Below are 16116 nucleotides of genomic sequence, written 5' to 3' on the forward strand. Positions count from 1 at the left end.
CTTTTGGACTTTTATGAAGTTATCCAAATCCTTTTTTAAACCCCACTAAGCTAATTGCATTTGCCACATTCTCTAGCAACGAATTTGAGTTTATTTACACTTTGAGTGAAGAAATATTTTCTCCAGTTTGTTTTAAATTTATTACTACTTTTCTCCGAGGACAAGCAGGCTGCTTGTTCTCACTGATGGGTGACGTCCACGGCAGCCCCTCCAATCGGAATCTTCACTAGCAAAGTCCTTTGCTAGCCCTCGCGCGCCCGCGCGCACCGCGCATGCGCGGCCGTCTTCCCGCCCGAAACCGGCTCGAGCCGGCCAGTCTTCTTTCGTCCGCACTCGGTACGGTCGTGTTTTCGCCGTGTCGAGCCCCGGAAAGTCGACCACGCGCGTCCGTTTTTTCGACGTGTTTTTTCTTCGGAAAATCCTCAAACTGTTTGGGAAGTGCTCCGGAAGCCCTCGGGTTTCGTTTGCCCCTTCCCGTATTTTTCAGATTTTGCCCCGGTAAGTTTTCTTTCGTCGTCGGGGTAGGCCTCTTTTCGGCCTCGGTCGAGATTTTTCTCCCTTAAAGTTTTGGTGCTCACCATTCGTCATTTCGGATTTTGATTTCGCCGGCGTGATTTTTCCGCCCATGACATCGAAGCCTTCCAGCGGCTTCAAGAAGTGCACCCAGTGCGCCCGGGTAATCTCGCTCACTGATAGGCACTCGTCGTGTCTTCAGTGTCTGGGGGCCGAGCACCGTCCTCAGAACTGTAGTCTGTGTTCCCTGTTACAAAGGCGGACTCAGGTAGCGAGATTGGCCCAGTGGAACGTTTTGTTCTCGGGCTTTTCGTCGGCATCGGCACCAGGGTCATCGAGTGCATCGACGTCGTCAGCGTCCAGACCTTCATCCTCGGCCGCCAGTGCATCGAGTGCATCGAGGCATCGGCCCTCTGCATCGGCGCCGAGACATCGGATAGCTGCATCGACGTCGGTGGTACCGGGACCTCGTCTGCTGATGTCGTCGGACGGTGGTGCATCGTCAGGAGTGCAGGTGAGGGCTGTCCATTCCCCTGCTGGTGGCGGTGAGCCTTCGGGTGGGTCTCCCCCTACCCTGAGGGCTCCTGCGGTACAGCCCCCCCCGAGATCGACCTCCTTCGACCTCAGCCCCGAGGAAGCGACGGCTGGATTCTACGTCCTCCTCGTCGGTGCCGGGGAGCTCCGGTGACATGCTTCGGAAGAAGTCGAAGAAGCATCGACACCGGTCTCCTCCCCGCGTCGGCACCGAGAGCTCTGGGTCGCCGAGGGAGTCGGCACCCAGCAGGCATCGGCACCGAGAGGACCGCTCACCCTCTGTGCAGGAGGTGTCGATGCGCTCCACTCTGGACAGCCCGGAACAGCCTCCACGCCCGGAACAGGTTCTGACGTCGACGCCTGCATGGGCATCCATGCCTTTCTCTGCAGCCGCTCTGAACGAGAGCCTCTGGGCCGTTCTCCCAGAGATTCTGGGAGAGCTGTTGCGCCCTACCCCTCCGGTACCGGCGGTGCTTGCGCCTCCGGTACCGTCGAGCGTGGCGCCGGCTGGCCCATCGCCCGGGGTGAGGTCCCCGACGTCGGTACCGCGTGCGGTGCCGACTGCGGCCACCTCCCAGGAGGGCTCCCCGACTACGTCGGCGGAGGGAGTTTTGCCGATGCGGGCGAGGGAGTCTACCTCTCGACGCCCCCATCGTGGACGTGGCTCCACTGAGTCGAGCCGGGCGAGGTTGCAGACACAGGTTCGTGAACTTGTGTCTGACACCGAAGGTGAGGCCTCGTGGGAGGAAGAGGAAGACCCCAGATATTTCTCTGACGAGGAGTCTGAGGGTCTTCCTTCTGATCCTACTCCCTCCCCTGAAAGACAGCTTTCTCCTCCTGAGAGTATGTCTTTCGCTTCCTTTGTCCGGGAGATGTCTACGGCCATCCCCTTCCCGGTGGTTGTGGAGGACGAGCCCAGGGCTGAAATGTTTGAGCTCCTGGACTATCCTTCTCCACCTAAGGAAGCGTCCACTGTTCCCTTGCACCATGTCCTGAAAAAGACATTGCTTGCGAACTGGACCAAGCCACTAAGTAATCCCCACATCCCCAAGAAGATCGAGTCCCAGTACCGGATCCATGGGGACCCAGAGCTGATGCGCACTCAGTTGCCTCACGACTCTGGAGTTGTGGATCTGGCCCTAAAGAAGGCTAAGAGTTCTAGAGAGCATGCTTCGACGCCCCCGGGCAAAGACTCTAGAACCTTAGACTCCTTTGGGAGGAAGGCCTACCATTCCTCTATGCTCGTGGCCAAAATCCAGTCTTACCAGCTCTACACGAGCATACACATGCGGAACAATGTGCGGCAGTTGGCGGGCTTGGTTGATGTGCTCCCCCCTGAGCAAGCCAAGCCTTTTCAGGAGGTGGTCAGGCAGCTGAAGGCGTGCAGAAAATTCCTGGCCAGAGGGGTGTATGACACCTTTGATGTTGCGTCCAGGGCCGCTGCTCAAGGTGTGGTGATGCGCAGGCTCTCATGGCTGCGTGCCTCCGACCTGGAGAATAGACTCCAGCAGTGGATTGCGGACTCGCCTTGCCGTGCGGACAATATTTTTGGAGAGAAGGTCGAGCAGGTGGTAGAGCATCTCCACCAGCGGGATACCGCATTCGACAAGTTCTCCCGCCGGCAGCCTTCAGCATCTACCTCTACAGGTAGAAGATTTTTTTGGGGAAGGAGGACTGTTCCCTACTCTTCTGGCAAGCGTAGGTACAATCCTCCTTCTCGACAGCCTGCGGCCCAGGCTAAGCCCCAGCGCGCTCGCTCTCGTCAGCAGCGTACGCCTCAGCAAGGCCCCGCGGCTCCCCAGCAAAAGCAAGGGGCGAGCTTTTGACTGGCTCCAGCAGAGCATAGCCGACATCCAAGTGTCAGTGCCGGGCGACCTGCCGGTCGGGGGGAGGTTGAAAGCTTTTCACAAAAGGTGGCCTCTCATAACCTCCGACCAGTGGGTTCTGCAAATAGTCCGGCAAGGATACACCCTCAATTTGGCCTCAAAACCTCCAAATTGTCCACCGGGAGCTCAGTCTTACAGCTTCCAGCACAAGCAGGTACTTGCAGAGGAACTCTCCGCCCTTCTCAGCGCCAATGCGGTCGAGCCCGTGCCATCCGGGCAAGAAGGGCTGGGATTCTATTCCAGGTACTTCCTTGTGGAAAAGAAAACAGGGGGGATGCGTCCCATCCTAGACCTAAGGGCCCTGAACAAATATCTCGTAAAAGAAAAGTTCAGGATGCTTTCCCTGGGCACCCTCCTTCCCATGATTCAGGAAAACGATTGGCTATGCTCTCTGGACTTGAAGGATGCCTACACACACATCCCGATACTGCCAGCTCACAGACAGTATCTGCGATTTCAGCTGGGCACACGTCACTTCCAGTACTGTGTGCTACCCTTTGGGCTCGCCTCTGCGCCCAGGGTGTTCACAAAGTGCTTGGCTGTAGTAGCAGCAGCACTTCGCAGGCTGGGGGTGCACGTGTTCCCATATCTCGACGATTGGCTGGTGAAGAACACGTCCGAGGCAGGAGCCCTGCAGTCCATGCAGTTGACTATTCGCCTCTTGGAGCTACTGGGGTTTGTGATAAATTACCCAAAGTCCCATCTTCTCCCAGCACAGAGACTCGAATTCATAGGAGCTCTGCTGGATTCTCGGACAGCTCGCGCCTATCTCCCAGAGGCGAGAGCCAACAACTTGTTGTCCCTCGTCTCGCGGGTGCGAGCGTCCCAGCAGATCACAGCTCGGCAGATGTTGAGATTGCTGGGCCACATGGCCTCCACAGTTCATGTGACTCCCATGGCCCGCCTTCACATGAGATCTGCTCAATGGACCCCAGCTTCTCAGTGGTTTCAGGCTGCTGGGGATCTAGAAGACGTGATCCACCTGTCCACGAGTTTTCTCGAATCCCTGTATTGGTGGACGATTTGGTCCAATTTGACTCTGGGACGTCCTTTCCAAATTCCTCAGCCACAAAAAGTGCTGACCACGGATGCGTCTCTCTTGGGATGGGGAGCTCATGTCGATGGGCTTCACACCCAAGGAAGCTGGTCCCTCCAGGAACGCGGTCTGCAGATCAATCTCCTGGAGTTGCGAGCGATCTGGAACGCTCTGAAGGCTTTCAGAGATCGGCTGTCCCACCAAATTATCCAAATTCAGACAGACAACCAGGTTGCCATGTATTACATCAACAAGCAGGGGGGCACCGGATCTCGCCCCCTGTGTCAGGAAGCTGTCAGCATGTGGCTCTGGGCTTGCCGTCACGGCATGGTGCTCCAAGCCACATATCTGGCAGGCGTAAACAACAGTCTGGCCGACAGACTGAGCAGGATTATGCAACCTCACGAGTGGTCGCTCAACTCCCGAGTGGTGCGCCACATCTTCCAAGCGTGGGGCACCCCCTTGGTGGATCTCTTCGCATCTCGAGCGAACCACAAATTCCCTCAGTTCTGTTCCAGGCTTCAGGCCTCCGGCAGACTAGCATCGGATGCCTTCCTCCTGGATTGGGGGGAGGGCCTGCTGTATGCTTATCCTCCCATCCCTCTGGTGGGGAAGACTTTGTTGAAACTCAAGCAAGACCGAGGCACCATGATTCTGATTGCTCCTTTTTGGCCGCGTCAGATCTGGTTCCCCCTTCTTCTGGAGTTATCCTCCGAAGAACCGTGGAGATTGGAGTGTTTTCCGACCCTCTTCACACAGGACGAGGGGGCGCTTCTGCATCCCAACCTCCAGTCTCTGGCTCTCACGGCCTGGATGTTGAGGGTGTAGACTTTGCCTCTTTGGGTATGTCAGAGGGTGTCTCCCGCATCTTGCTTGCTTCCAGGAAAGACTCCACTAAGAGAAGTTACTTCTTCCATTGGAGGAGGTTTGCCGTCTGGTGTGACAGCAAGGCCCTAGATCCTCGCTCTTGTCCTACACAGACCCTGCTTGAATACCTTCTGCACTTGTCTGAGTCTGGTCTCAAGACCAACTCTGTAAGGGTTCACCTTAGTGCAATCAGTGCATACCATTACCGTGTGGAAGGTAAGCCGATCTCAGGACAGCCTTTAGTTGTTCGCTTCATGAGAGGTTTGCTTTTGTCAAAGCCCCCTGTCAAGCCTCCTACAGTGTCATGGGATCTCAATGTTGTTCTCACCCAGCTGATGAAACCTCCTTTTGAGCCACTGAATTCCTGCCATCTGAAGTACTTGACCTGGAAGGTCATTTTCTTGGTGGCAGTTACTTCAGCTCGTAGAGTCAGTGAGCTTCAGGCCCTGGTAGCCCAGGCCCCGTACACCAAATTTCATCATAACAGAGTAGTCCTCCGCACTCACCCTAAGTTCCTGCCAAAGGTTGTGTCGGAGTTCCATCTGAACCAGTCAATTGTCTTGCCAACATTTTTTCCCCGTCCTCATTCCTGCCCTGCTGAACGTCAGCTGCACACATTGGACTGCAAGAGAGCATTGGCCTTCTACCTGGAGCGGACACAGCCCACCAGACAGTCCGCCCAATTGTTTGTTTCTTTTGACCCCAATAGGAGGGGAGTGGCTGTAGGGAAACGCACCATATCCAATTGGCTAGCAGATTGCATTTCCTTCACTTAACGCCCAGGCGGGGCTGGCTCTTGAGGGTCATGTCACGGCTCATAATGTTAGAGCCATGGCTGCGTCGGTAGCCCACTTGAAGTCAGCCTCTATTGAAGAAATTTGCAAAGCTGCGACGTGGTCATCTGTCCACACATTCACATCTCATTACTGCCTGCAGCAGGACACCCGACGCGACAGTCGGTTCGGGCAGTCAGTTCTTCAGAACCTGTTTGGGCTTTAGGATCCAACTCCACCCCCCGAGGGCCCTGTTTGTTCTGTTCCAGGCTGCACTCTCAGTTAGTTGGTAAATTGTTTAGGTCAATCTCATTAATGTCCTCGCCGTTGCGAGGCCCAATTGACCATGGTTGTTGTTTTGAGTGAGCCTGGGGGCTAGGGATACCCCATCAGTGAGAACAAGCAGCCTGCTTGTCCTCGGAGAAAGCGAATGCTACATACCTGTAGAAGGTATTCTCCGAGGACAAGCAGGCTGCTTGTTCTCACGACTGGGTGACGTCCGCGGCAGCCCCCACCAACCGGAAAGAAGCTTCGCGGGACGGTCGGCACGCAGGGCACGCCCACCGCGCATGCGCGGCCGTCTTCCCGCCCGTGCGCGACCGCTCCCGCCAGTTCCTTTTTTTCCGCGCCTGGAGAGAGTCGTGTTTTGCGCTCTCTCTGTTCAGCCGCCGGATCGTTCGATCGCGTTTACGCTGATCATATTTTTTTCTTTGTTTATCGATTAGTTACGGTTTCCTTTTAAAAAAAAAAAAAGAAACCCTGCGCGTGTGGGACACGCGCTCCCTTTTTTCCCTCGCTTCCAGCGGGGACGCCACGTTGCGGCCTAGTGGCCGCTCGGTCGTTTGTTTTTCGTGGTGTGATTTTAGCCACCATTGACGACTTTGACTTCGCCGACGCGATTTTTCCGTCGATGTCCTCGAAGGTCCCGAGTGGATTTAAAAAGTGTGGTCGCTGCGGCCGGCCGATCTCGCAGACCGACACCCACGCTTGGTGCCTCCAGTGCCTCGGGCCGGAGCACAATCTCAAGTCGTGTTCTTTGTGTCTCGGTCTCCGGAAACGGACCCAGGTTGCGAGGCAAGTTCTGCGGGACCGTCTTTTTGGAACTTGCGCCGGCCCCTCGACGTCGACCTCGAAGGCATCGGTATCGACGCCCGGCCCTTCGGTACCGGTATCGATGCCCGAGACATCGGCACCGATGGCAGCGACCCCAGGAGAACAGGTCCCGTCGGCCCGCCGGTCTTCCGGTGAGAGTGGGGGTGAGAGGCCGCGTGGGCAGTCGGCCCCGGTCACGCCCTCAGCTCGTGGGCCGCGAGACCGAACCCTGTCTGACCCGGTACCTCGAGACCGAGGGGGATCGACCTCCTCCTCCTCCATGCCCTCCGGCGCCGGTGACGTGCATCGGAAGAAAGACAAGAAGCGCCGTCACCGGTCGCCTTCGGTGCATCCCGATGTCGGAGAGGAGACGACGCCGAAGCGTCATCGTCGTGAGGAGAGGTCTCCGTCGGTGGTGGAGGTACCGACGCGTCGGGGTTCCGGCACCTCGGTGCCGTCTCCTGGCCCCCAGCAGCTTCCGGCACCGACACCCTTACCGGCCCCACCGCCTTTCCCGGCAGCGGGCCTGGACGAGTGCCTCAGAGCCATCCTTCCGGGGATCCTGGAAGGGCTGATGCGCCAGGCTGTGCCGGCGCCGGGGGTGCTTGCGCCCTCGGCGCCGATGACTGTGGCGCCGGCGAGCTCTAGCCCGGCGCCGGGGCTGTCGACACCGCCGCCGCTTGCGGTGCCGGTCTCGACTGCCACGCAGGTGGAGTCCCCGTCGACGTCGATGGAGGGAGCTCCGTCCCCGCCGGCGCGGGAGTCCACCGCTCGACGACACCGAGACCTCGGTGCCTCGACGTCGAGCCGGGCCCGGTACAGGACTCAGCTACATGAGCTAATGTCCGATACCGAGGATGAGGACTCGTGGGGGGAAGAGGAGGACCCTAGATATTTCTCCTCAGAGGAGTCTACGGGCCTTCCCTCGGACCCCACGCCTTCACCGGAGAGGAAGCTCTCACCTCCTGAGAGTCTCTCCTTTGCCTCCTTTGTGCGGGATATGTCTATCAGCATTCCCTTCCCCGTGGTCTCTGTGGAAGAGCCGAGGGCCGAGATGCTCGAGGTCCTCGACTATCCATCACCACCTAGAGAGTCCTCCACGGTACCGCTGCACAATGTCCTGAAGGAGACGCTGCTCCGGAACTGGGTGCGACCATTAACTAACCCCACCATTCCCAAGAAAGCAGAGTCCCAGTACAGGATCCACTCTGACCCAGAGCTCATGCGGCCCCAATTGCCCCATGACTCAGCGGTCGTGGATTCTGCTCTCAAGAGGGCACGGAGTTCGAGGGATACCGCCTCGGCGCCCCCGGGGCGGGAGTCTCGCACTCTGGACTCGTTTGGGAGGAAGGCCTACCAATCCTCCATGCTCGTGACCCACATCCAGTCATACCTGCTCTATATGAGCATTCACATGCGGACCTATGTGCAACAACTGGCGGACCTGGTCGAGAAGCTCCCGCCGGAGCAGTCCAGGCCTTATCAGGAGGTGGTCAGGCAGCTGAAGGCGTGCAGAAAGTTCCTGTCCAGGGGTATTTTTGACACCTGTGACGTGGCATCTCGTGCTGCGGCCCAAGGTATAGTGATGCGCAGGCTCTCATGGCTGCGTGCCTCTGACCTGGACAACCGCACCCAGCAGAGACTGGCTGACGTCCCTTGCCGGGGGGATAACATTTTCGGTGAGAAGGTCGAGCAGATGGTGGACCAACTGCATCAGCGGGAAACCGCTCTCGACAAGCTCTCCCACCGGGCGCCTTCAGCATCCACCTCCACAGGTGGACGTTTTTCCCGGGCCCGGCAGGCTGCACCCTATTCTTTTGCGAAGCGTAGGTACAACCAGCCGGCCCGAAGGCCTCGTCAGGCACAGGGACAGCCCCAGCGCGCTCGTTCTCGTCAACAGCGTGCGCCTAAGCAGCCCCCTGCGCCTCCACAGCAAAAGCCGGGGACGGGCTTTTGACTGGATCCACGGGAACATAGCCGCCCTACAAGTGTCCGTACCGGACGATCTGCCGGTCGGAGGGAGGTTAAAATTTTTTCACCAAAGGTGGCCTCTCATAACCTCCGACCAGTGGGTTCTCCAAATAGTGCGGTGCGGATACGCCCTGAATTTGGCCTCCCTGCCTCCAAATTGTCCCCCGGGAGCTCAGTCTTTCAGCTCCCATCACAAGCAGGTACTTGCAGAGGAACTCTCCGCCCTTCTCAGCGCCAATGCGGTCGAGCCCGTACCACCCGGGCAGGAAGGGCAGGGATTCTATTCCAGGTACTTCCTTGTGGAAAAGAAAACAGGGGGGATGCGTCCCATCCTAGACCTGAGAGGCCTGAACAAATTCCTGGTCAAAGAAAAGTTCAGGATGCTTTCCTTGGGCACCCTTCTGCCCATGATTCAGAAAAACGATTGGCTATGTTCCCTGGATTTAAAGGACGCATATACTCACATACCGATACTGCCAGCTCACAGACAGTATCTCAGATTCCTCCTGGGCGCACGGCACTTTCAGTATTGTGTGCTGCCCTTTGGGCTCGCCTCTGCCCCACGAGTGTTTACCAAGTGCCTCGTGGTGGTAGCGGCCTACCTACGCAAGCTGGGAGTGCACGTGTTCCCATATCTCGACGATTGGCTGGTCAAGAACACCTCGGAGGCCGGAGCCCTCCGGTCCATGCAGTGCACTATTCAACTTCTGGAGCTGCTGGGGTTTGTGATAAATTACCCAAAGTCCCATCTCCAGCCATCCCAGTCTCTGGAATTCATAGGAGCGCTGCTGAATACCCAGACGGCTCAGGCCTACCTTCCCGAAGCACGGGCCACCAATCTCCTGGCCCTGGCTTCGCAGACCAGAGCGTCTCAGCAGGTCACAGCTCGGCAGATGTTGAGACTTCTGGGTCATATGGCCTCCACAGTTCATTTGACTCCCATGGCTCGTCTTCACATGAGATCTGCTCAATGGACCCTAGCTTCCCAGTGGTTCCAAGCCACCGGGAATCTAGAAGATGTCATCCGCCTCTCCACCAGTTGCCGCACTTCACTGCTCTGGTGGACCATCCGGACCAATTTGACCCTGGGACGTCCATTCCAAATTCCGCAGCCCTCGAAAGTGCTGACGACGGATGCATCTCGCCTGGGGTGGGGAGCTCACGTCGATGGGCTTCACACCCAGGGTCTGTGGTCCCTCCAGGAAAAGGATCTACAGATCAACCTCCTGGAGCTCCGAGCGATCTGGAACGCACTGAAGGCTTTCAGAGATCGGCTGTCCTACCAAATTATCCAAATTCGGACAGACAATCAGGTTGCAATGTATTACGTCAACAAGCAGGGGGGCACCGGATCTCGCCCCCTGTGTCAGGAAGCCGTTGGGATGTGGCGTTGGGCGTGCCGGTTCGGCATGCTCCTCCAAGCCACATACCTGGCAGGCGTAAACAACAGTCTGGCCGACAGACTGAGCAGAGTCATGCAACCGCACGAGTGGTCGCTCCATTCCAGGAGTGGTACGCAAGATCTTCCGAGAGTGGGGCACCCCCTCGGTGGATCTTTTCGCCTCTCAGACCAACCACAAGCTGCCTCTGTTCTGTTCCAGACTTCAGACACACGGCAGGCTAGCGTCAGATGCCTTTCTCCTTCATTGGGGGACCGGCCTCCTGTATGCTTATCCTCCCATACCTTTGGTGGGGAAGACCTTACTGAAGCTCAAGCAAGACCGCGGCACCATGATTCTGATAGCGCCCTTTTGGCCCCGTCAGATCTGGTTCCCTCTTCTTCTGGAGTTGTCCTCAGAAGAACCGTGGAGATTGGAGTGTTTTCCGACTCTCATTTCGCAGAACGACGGAGCGTTGCTGCACCCCAACCTTCAATCCCTGGCTCTCACGGCCTGGATGTTGAGGGCGTAGACTTCGCTGCGTTGGGTCTGTCTGAGGGTGTCTCCCGGGTCTTGCTTGCCTCTAGGAAGGATTCCACTAAAAAGAGTTACTTTTTCAAGTGGAGGAGGTTTGTCGTTTGGTGTGAGAGCAAGGCCCTAGAACCTCGTTCTTGCCCTGCACAGAACCTGCTTGAATACCTTCTGCACTTATCAGAGTCTGGCCTCAAGACCAACTCAGTAAGGAATCACCTTAGTGCGATTAGTGCTTACCATTATCGTGTGGAAGGAAAAGCCATCTCTGGAGAGCCTTTAGTCGTTCGATTCATGAGAGGCCTGCTTTTGTCAAAGCCCCCTATCAAGCCTCCTACTGCGTCATGGGATCTCAACGTCGTCCTCACCCAGCTGATGAAACCTCCTTTTGAGCCACTGAATACCTGCCATCTGAAGTACTTGACCTGGAAGGTCATTTTCTTGGTGGCAGTTACTTCAGCTCGTAGGGTCAGTGAGCTTCAAGCCCTGGTAGCTCATGCTCCGTATACCAAATTTCATCACAACAGAGTAGTGCTCCGCACTCACCCAAAGTTCCTGCCGAAGGTGGTGTCGGAGTTCCATCTTAACCAGTCAATTGTCTTGCCAACATTCTTTCCCAGGCCGCATACCCGCCCTGCTGAACGTCAGTTGCACACATTGGACTGCAAGAGAGCATTGGCCTTCTACTTGGAGCGGACACAGCCCAACAGACAGTCCGCCCAATTGTTTATTTCTTTCGACCCTAACAGGCTAGGGGTCGCTGTCGGGAAACGCACCATCTCCAGTTGGCTAGCAGATTGCATTTCCTTCACTTACGCCCAGGCTGGGCTGACTCTTGAGGGTCATGTCACGGCTCATAGTGTCAGAGCCATGGCAGCGTCGGTGGCCCACTTGAAGTCAGCCACTATTGAAGAGATCTGCAAGGCTGCGACGTGGTCATCTGTCCACACATTCACATCTCATTACTGCCTCCAGCAGGATACCCGACGCGACAGTCGGTTCGGGCAGTCGGTGCTGCAGAATCTGTTTGGGGTGTAAATCCAACTCCACCCTCCAGGACCCGAATTTATTCTGGTCAGGCTGCACTCTCAGTTAGTTGTTCTTCGTAGGTCAATTTCTGTTGTTTCCTCGCCGTTGCGAGGTTCCATTGACCTGGGTTCTTGTTTTGAGTGAGCCTGAGAGCTAGGGATACCCCAGTCGTGAGAACAAGCAGCCTGCTTGTCCTCGGAGAAAGGGTATGATACATACCTGTAGCAGGTGTTCTCCGAGGACAGCAGGCTGATTGTTCTCACCTACCCTCCCTCCTCCCCTTTGGAGTTGTGTGTTTCATCTTTTGCTAGTCATTCAACTGGCGGGAGCGGTCGCGCACGGGCGGGAAGACGGCCGCGCATGCGCGGTGGGCGTGCCCTGCGTGCCGACCGTCCCGCGAAGCTTCTTTCCGGTTGGTGGGGGCTGCCGCGGACGTCACCCAGTCGTGAGAACAATCAGCCTGCTGTCCTCGGAGAACACCTGCTACAGGTATGTATCATACCCTTTCTCCGAGGACAGCAGGCTGATTGTTCTCACAAACCCGCCCGCCTCCCCTTTGGAGTTGAGTCTTCCCTTGAAGTGTATTGTCTTGCTACATACTGGACTGGCCGGCTCGAGCCGGTTTCGGGCGGGAAGGCGGCCGCGCATGCGCGGTGCGCATGGGCGCGCGAGGACTAGCAAAGGCCTTTGCTAGTAAACTTTCCGATGGAGGGGGCTGCCGAGGACGTCAACCCCATCAGTGAGAACAATCAGCCTGCTGTCCTCGGAGAATACCTTCTACAGGTATGTAGCATTCGCTATATATACAAATAATCATGTTACTCTTAATTATGATGAACTAAATTATTACATTCTACTACGGTATCAGAGTACTACTAATGTCCTCTTAAATGTCTTATCCCAGCTTTTCACATGGGTACTTCATGCTTTACAACTCCAGAGTTCTCCCTGATAAGTTGTTATAATAGTCTGTGACACAGTTCTCCGTTTAGATAAAGAAACCTTCGATCATCCACAGGTACTCGATAAAGGAATGAGTTAATCACTCCTAGATTTGATGTCAGCTTGTTCCTTATGCAAATGTCGGTTCCCCAATGCAGGACCGCATTTCGCTCACTTCATCAGGAGGAACCACCGCATCATCTAAAACAATACAATCCCATTATCACCCCACTATATTCTAATTCTGCATAGTATTATATATATATATATATATATATATATATATATATACCATGATCTGTTCCATATATGTTATGTTCCATGTATGTTACCATGTATGTCTGCACCTAACGCAATACCATTTGTAACTCTCTTACCCGGAAATGGCAACCGCCATTACGGCAAATGTAAGCCACATTGAGCCTGCAAATCGGTGGGAAAATGTGGGATACAAATGCTACAAATAAAATAAATGTAGAGATTTTCTGTGATCTTGCATGGTTATCAGTACTCTCGCACAGAAGCAAGAACAAAAACACAAGGAGCCTTTAGGAATAGGGGTGTCAACTCAAAATTTAGTAGACATACCCTTTAGTGTGCCAATTATTTGGTGTTTTTTTTGGTGTGGGTTTGGTGCATATAAAGCCACAAATTGTAACCCGCCATTCGATTGGCGTCTTACAGTGTCCAGAGATTTGTCAATTTCAGTTGTCTCTTGCACTCTGACTATTTTGACTTTTGCAAGACCCGTGTCGGGTCTGTCCAATATATTTTGTGTTGACGCCCCTATTCCTGAAGACTCCTTGTGCTTTTGTTCTTGCTCTTGCCATATTGCAGACATGTGAGCACAGTCCTTGAATGGATGTGACTCATTAAACATTGTGGCTACATGAAAAACACAGGTATTGCTTCCATCACTATAGACACAGTTACAGTGATGACAATGAGACCTGTAACAAACCTTTTGGTGCTCAAAATTATAACTTTTTTTGGTGTGAGAAAAATACCAATCGGCATTAGTGTAGCAAGTCAGAAGTAGCCTGGCTTAACATTTCTTATGCTGTAGGAGAGTATTCTGTCCTGCAACGGCAGAAGGAAGCAAGTCTGCTTAATCTAAAAAAAATAAGTGCCTGTCTAATCTAGAAAGTATATTTCATCATATTGTATATTGGACTTCTCCCAAGCCCCTTCAGGATCCTCAGTATTTCAGTGGCAAAATGCAGTGCGTTCATTGCAGAGAAATCAATCAAAATGTGTTCTTCCTCCCCCCCCCCCCCCCCAATAAATACTGAATGGACATACTACTTTCTGCCGTTGCAGGTCAGTATCGGCTGAAAGTGTTTCATGTTTTTAAGTTCCTGATTGCATTCTGCTATTATTAAGCATGTAAAAGTGGTGGGGAGCTCATGTAGAAGAATTCAGTGTCTTGTGGCACACAGGGTCTGATTTCAAAGGATTTTGTCCATCTAAAAAAGATTGTTAGCTTTGCCACAATTTGATGACTTTGTACATTTTGTCATCATTTCACCATTATTGTTTCTTATATTCTCTTGGCTTTGCTATCCTTCCTTATGCTGTGAGTGAATATCTTTATTATTTTATGGCGTTTCTTTTCTTTTTCTGTCCAGTTTATTATACTACTTATGTAAATCACTCTACTCTGCCTAGGTATCTAGAGATGTCTAACAAGTTACAATAAACATACGCATATTTTGGGAATAAGATTTACCTTTTGCCTTGTCTGACTCAGTTTGGTACATGAAGCCCAGTGTCATGTCTTTGATAGCAGTTAATCCAGGTCTCTAGGGAGTACCTGGCAGATTACATCCATTCCTTCCTGTTCCCTGCTAGGGATAAGCGGTGGCATCCACAAATCTTCTGGGCTAGTAATTGTTTATGGGCTTTTCCTCTCTGAACTTGTCCAAACCCCTTGTAAGCTCAGCTCTTCTAGATGCCTTGATTTACATTGTTTGACAACACATTTTACTGCTTAAGAGTAACATTCAGTTGTGTACTAAGTCACATTTCTTTTATATACAGAACATTTGTCTTTGGCTATGCGACTCTCAAGAAGCTGAAGGTTTAGTTGTGAGCCTTATTCTGTGACCATGGTGAGTAGAAATCCCAGTTGCACAAAGTGCACAGTTAGACTAAGTCATGGCATTAAAATCACGTGATTTGTAATGTTTGATAATGTCCAGCATTTGCTCATTTGTTTTGCTTTCTGTGTAAGTAACAACGTATGAGTAAATGCTAAAACTAAAACCTTCTTTTGCAACCCATAACTCATTCCGTGTGAGTTATGTTACTTATGAGAAGGGACAGTCAGTCTATATAGGAATGATTTTAGTTTGATGCAAGACATGGCATTCCCATATTTCTCTTCATTCAGTACATGTGGTCTGTTGACAATTTTCCTTGTGGTCTAGCTGAGCTGGTTTGCTTGATTAAAGGATGATCAGTATTCATTTGCTATTGAGCTAATAATTCTGAATGCTGCTGAGCAGAAAGCTAGCTGCTAATTGACACTCATTTTCTGTTGCATTCTAACTCGTGTTGCAATTAAAAATGTTCTAAATCAAGTTGGCTAGATTAAATTCTGCTATTCTGTGCATAGGGTTTGCTACAGAACTTCTGAATTCAGCTAAATGTCACACCTCCAGAAATTCCACTTGTCGAGCAGCTAAATATAACGACCAGGTTTCACTAAATGGGGAAATTTTGGCCACATGAAGGGGAAGAGATGCATTTCAAAAGCTTGATTCCTTTTCATCCCAGTAGATCAATCCAGAATTTATAGAAGGGTAAAGCAAAGCTGTAACATATATAGATAGGTAAGAGAGTAAGAAGAGTTAAAAAGTAAGGTGACTGATTTAAAGAAAGTTGCTCATGAGGTCATGAGGCATCGTCTCCTTCTGTCTGTCTCCTCTCCTCTTCCCCTCCACAGCACTGTCTCTTCTCTCCCCTTCCCTTTCCCTCCAAGGGCACTGTCTGTTCTCTCCCCTTCTCTTTTCCTCCATGGGCACCGTCTCTTCCCTCCCCTCCACGTTTTTTCCATCACCTGTTTCCAGAATCTGTCCCTCTCATACACATCTCTTTCTTCTTTTTCTCCCAGCAAAACCCTCCCCCTACTGATCCCCATTCTCTCTCCCTCTTTCTCCCAATAACTCTTCCTGTGCTTCTGAACCCTCCTCCCCTCCCCCCTTGGTCCTTATTCTCCCTCTTTCTCCCAACAGCTCTTCCTGTGCTTGCGATCCCCATTTTCTCTCTCTCTCTCTTTCTCCTGAACCCTCACCCCCCTCCCCTGTGGTCCACATTCTGTGTTCTCTCTTTCCTTATACTTGCTCCTGTCGGCCCTCTGACTTGTTTTCAGTGCTGCAGCACTGAAGGCATGCTGCTTCTTTCAACCGCCCGTAGCCTCTGTAGTGTCCTGCCTCTAACAGAACTTCCTGTTTCCCGGCGGGACGCTACAGAGAGAGGCTTCATGCAGCTGAATGAAGCAGCATGCCTTCAGTGCTGCAGCGCTGAAGGCGATGTCAGAGAGCCGAGAGGAGCAGTTATTT

At 53.3% G+C, this 16116-nt stretch overlaps 2 non-coding genes across 2 annotated transcripts; both read left to right on the forward strand.

Moving 5' to 3' along the window:
• Positions 1–13377: 13377 nt before the first annotated feature.
• Positions 13378–13514, forward strand: LOC115456927. The gene has a single exon (XR_003939952.1). It is a non-coding gene; the product is annotated as a small nucleolar RNA SNORA1 (small nucleolar RNA).
• Positions 13515–14752: 1238 nt separating this feature from the next.
• Positions 14753–14879, forward strand: LOC115456932. Its single transcript, XR_003939957.1, has one exon. It is a non-coding gene; the product is annotated as a small nucleolar RNA SNORA40 (small nucleolar RNA).
• The last annotated feature ends 1237 nt before the right edge of the window (positions 14880–16116 follow it).

Source organism: Microcaecilia unicolor, chromosome 13 (genome assembly GCF_901765095.1).
Source record: "Microcaecilia unicolor chromosome 13, aMicUni1.1, whole genome shotgun sequence".
NCBI classification, from domain to species: domain Eukaryota; kingdom Metazoa; phylum Chordata; class Amphibia; order Gymnophiona; family Siphonopidae; genus Microcaecilia; species Microcaecilia unicolor.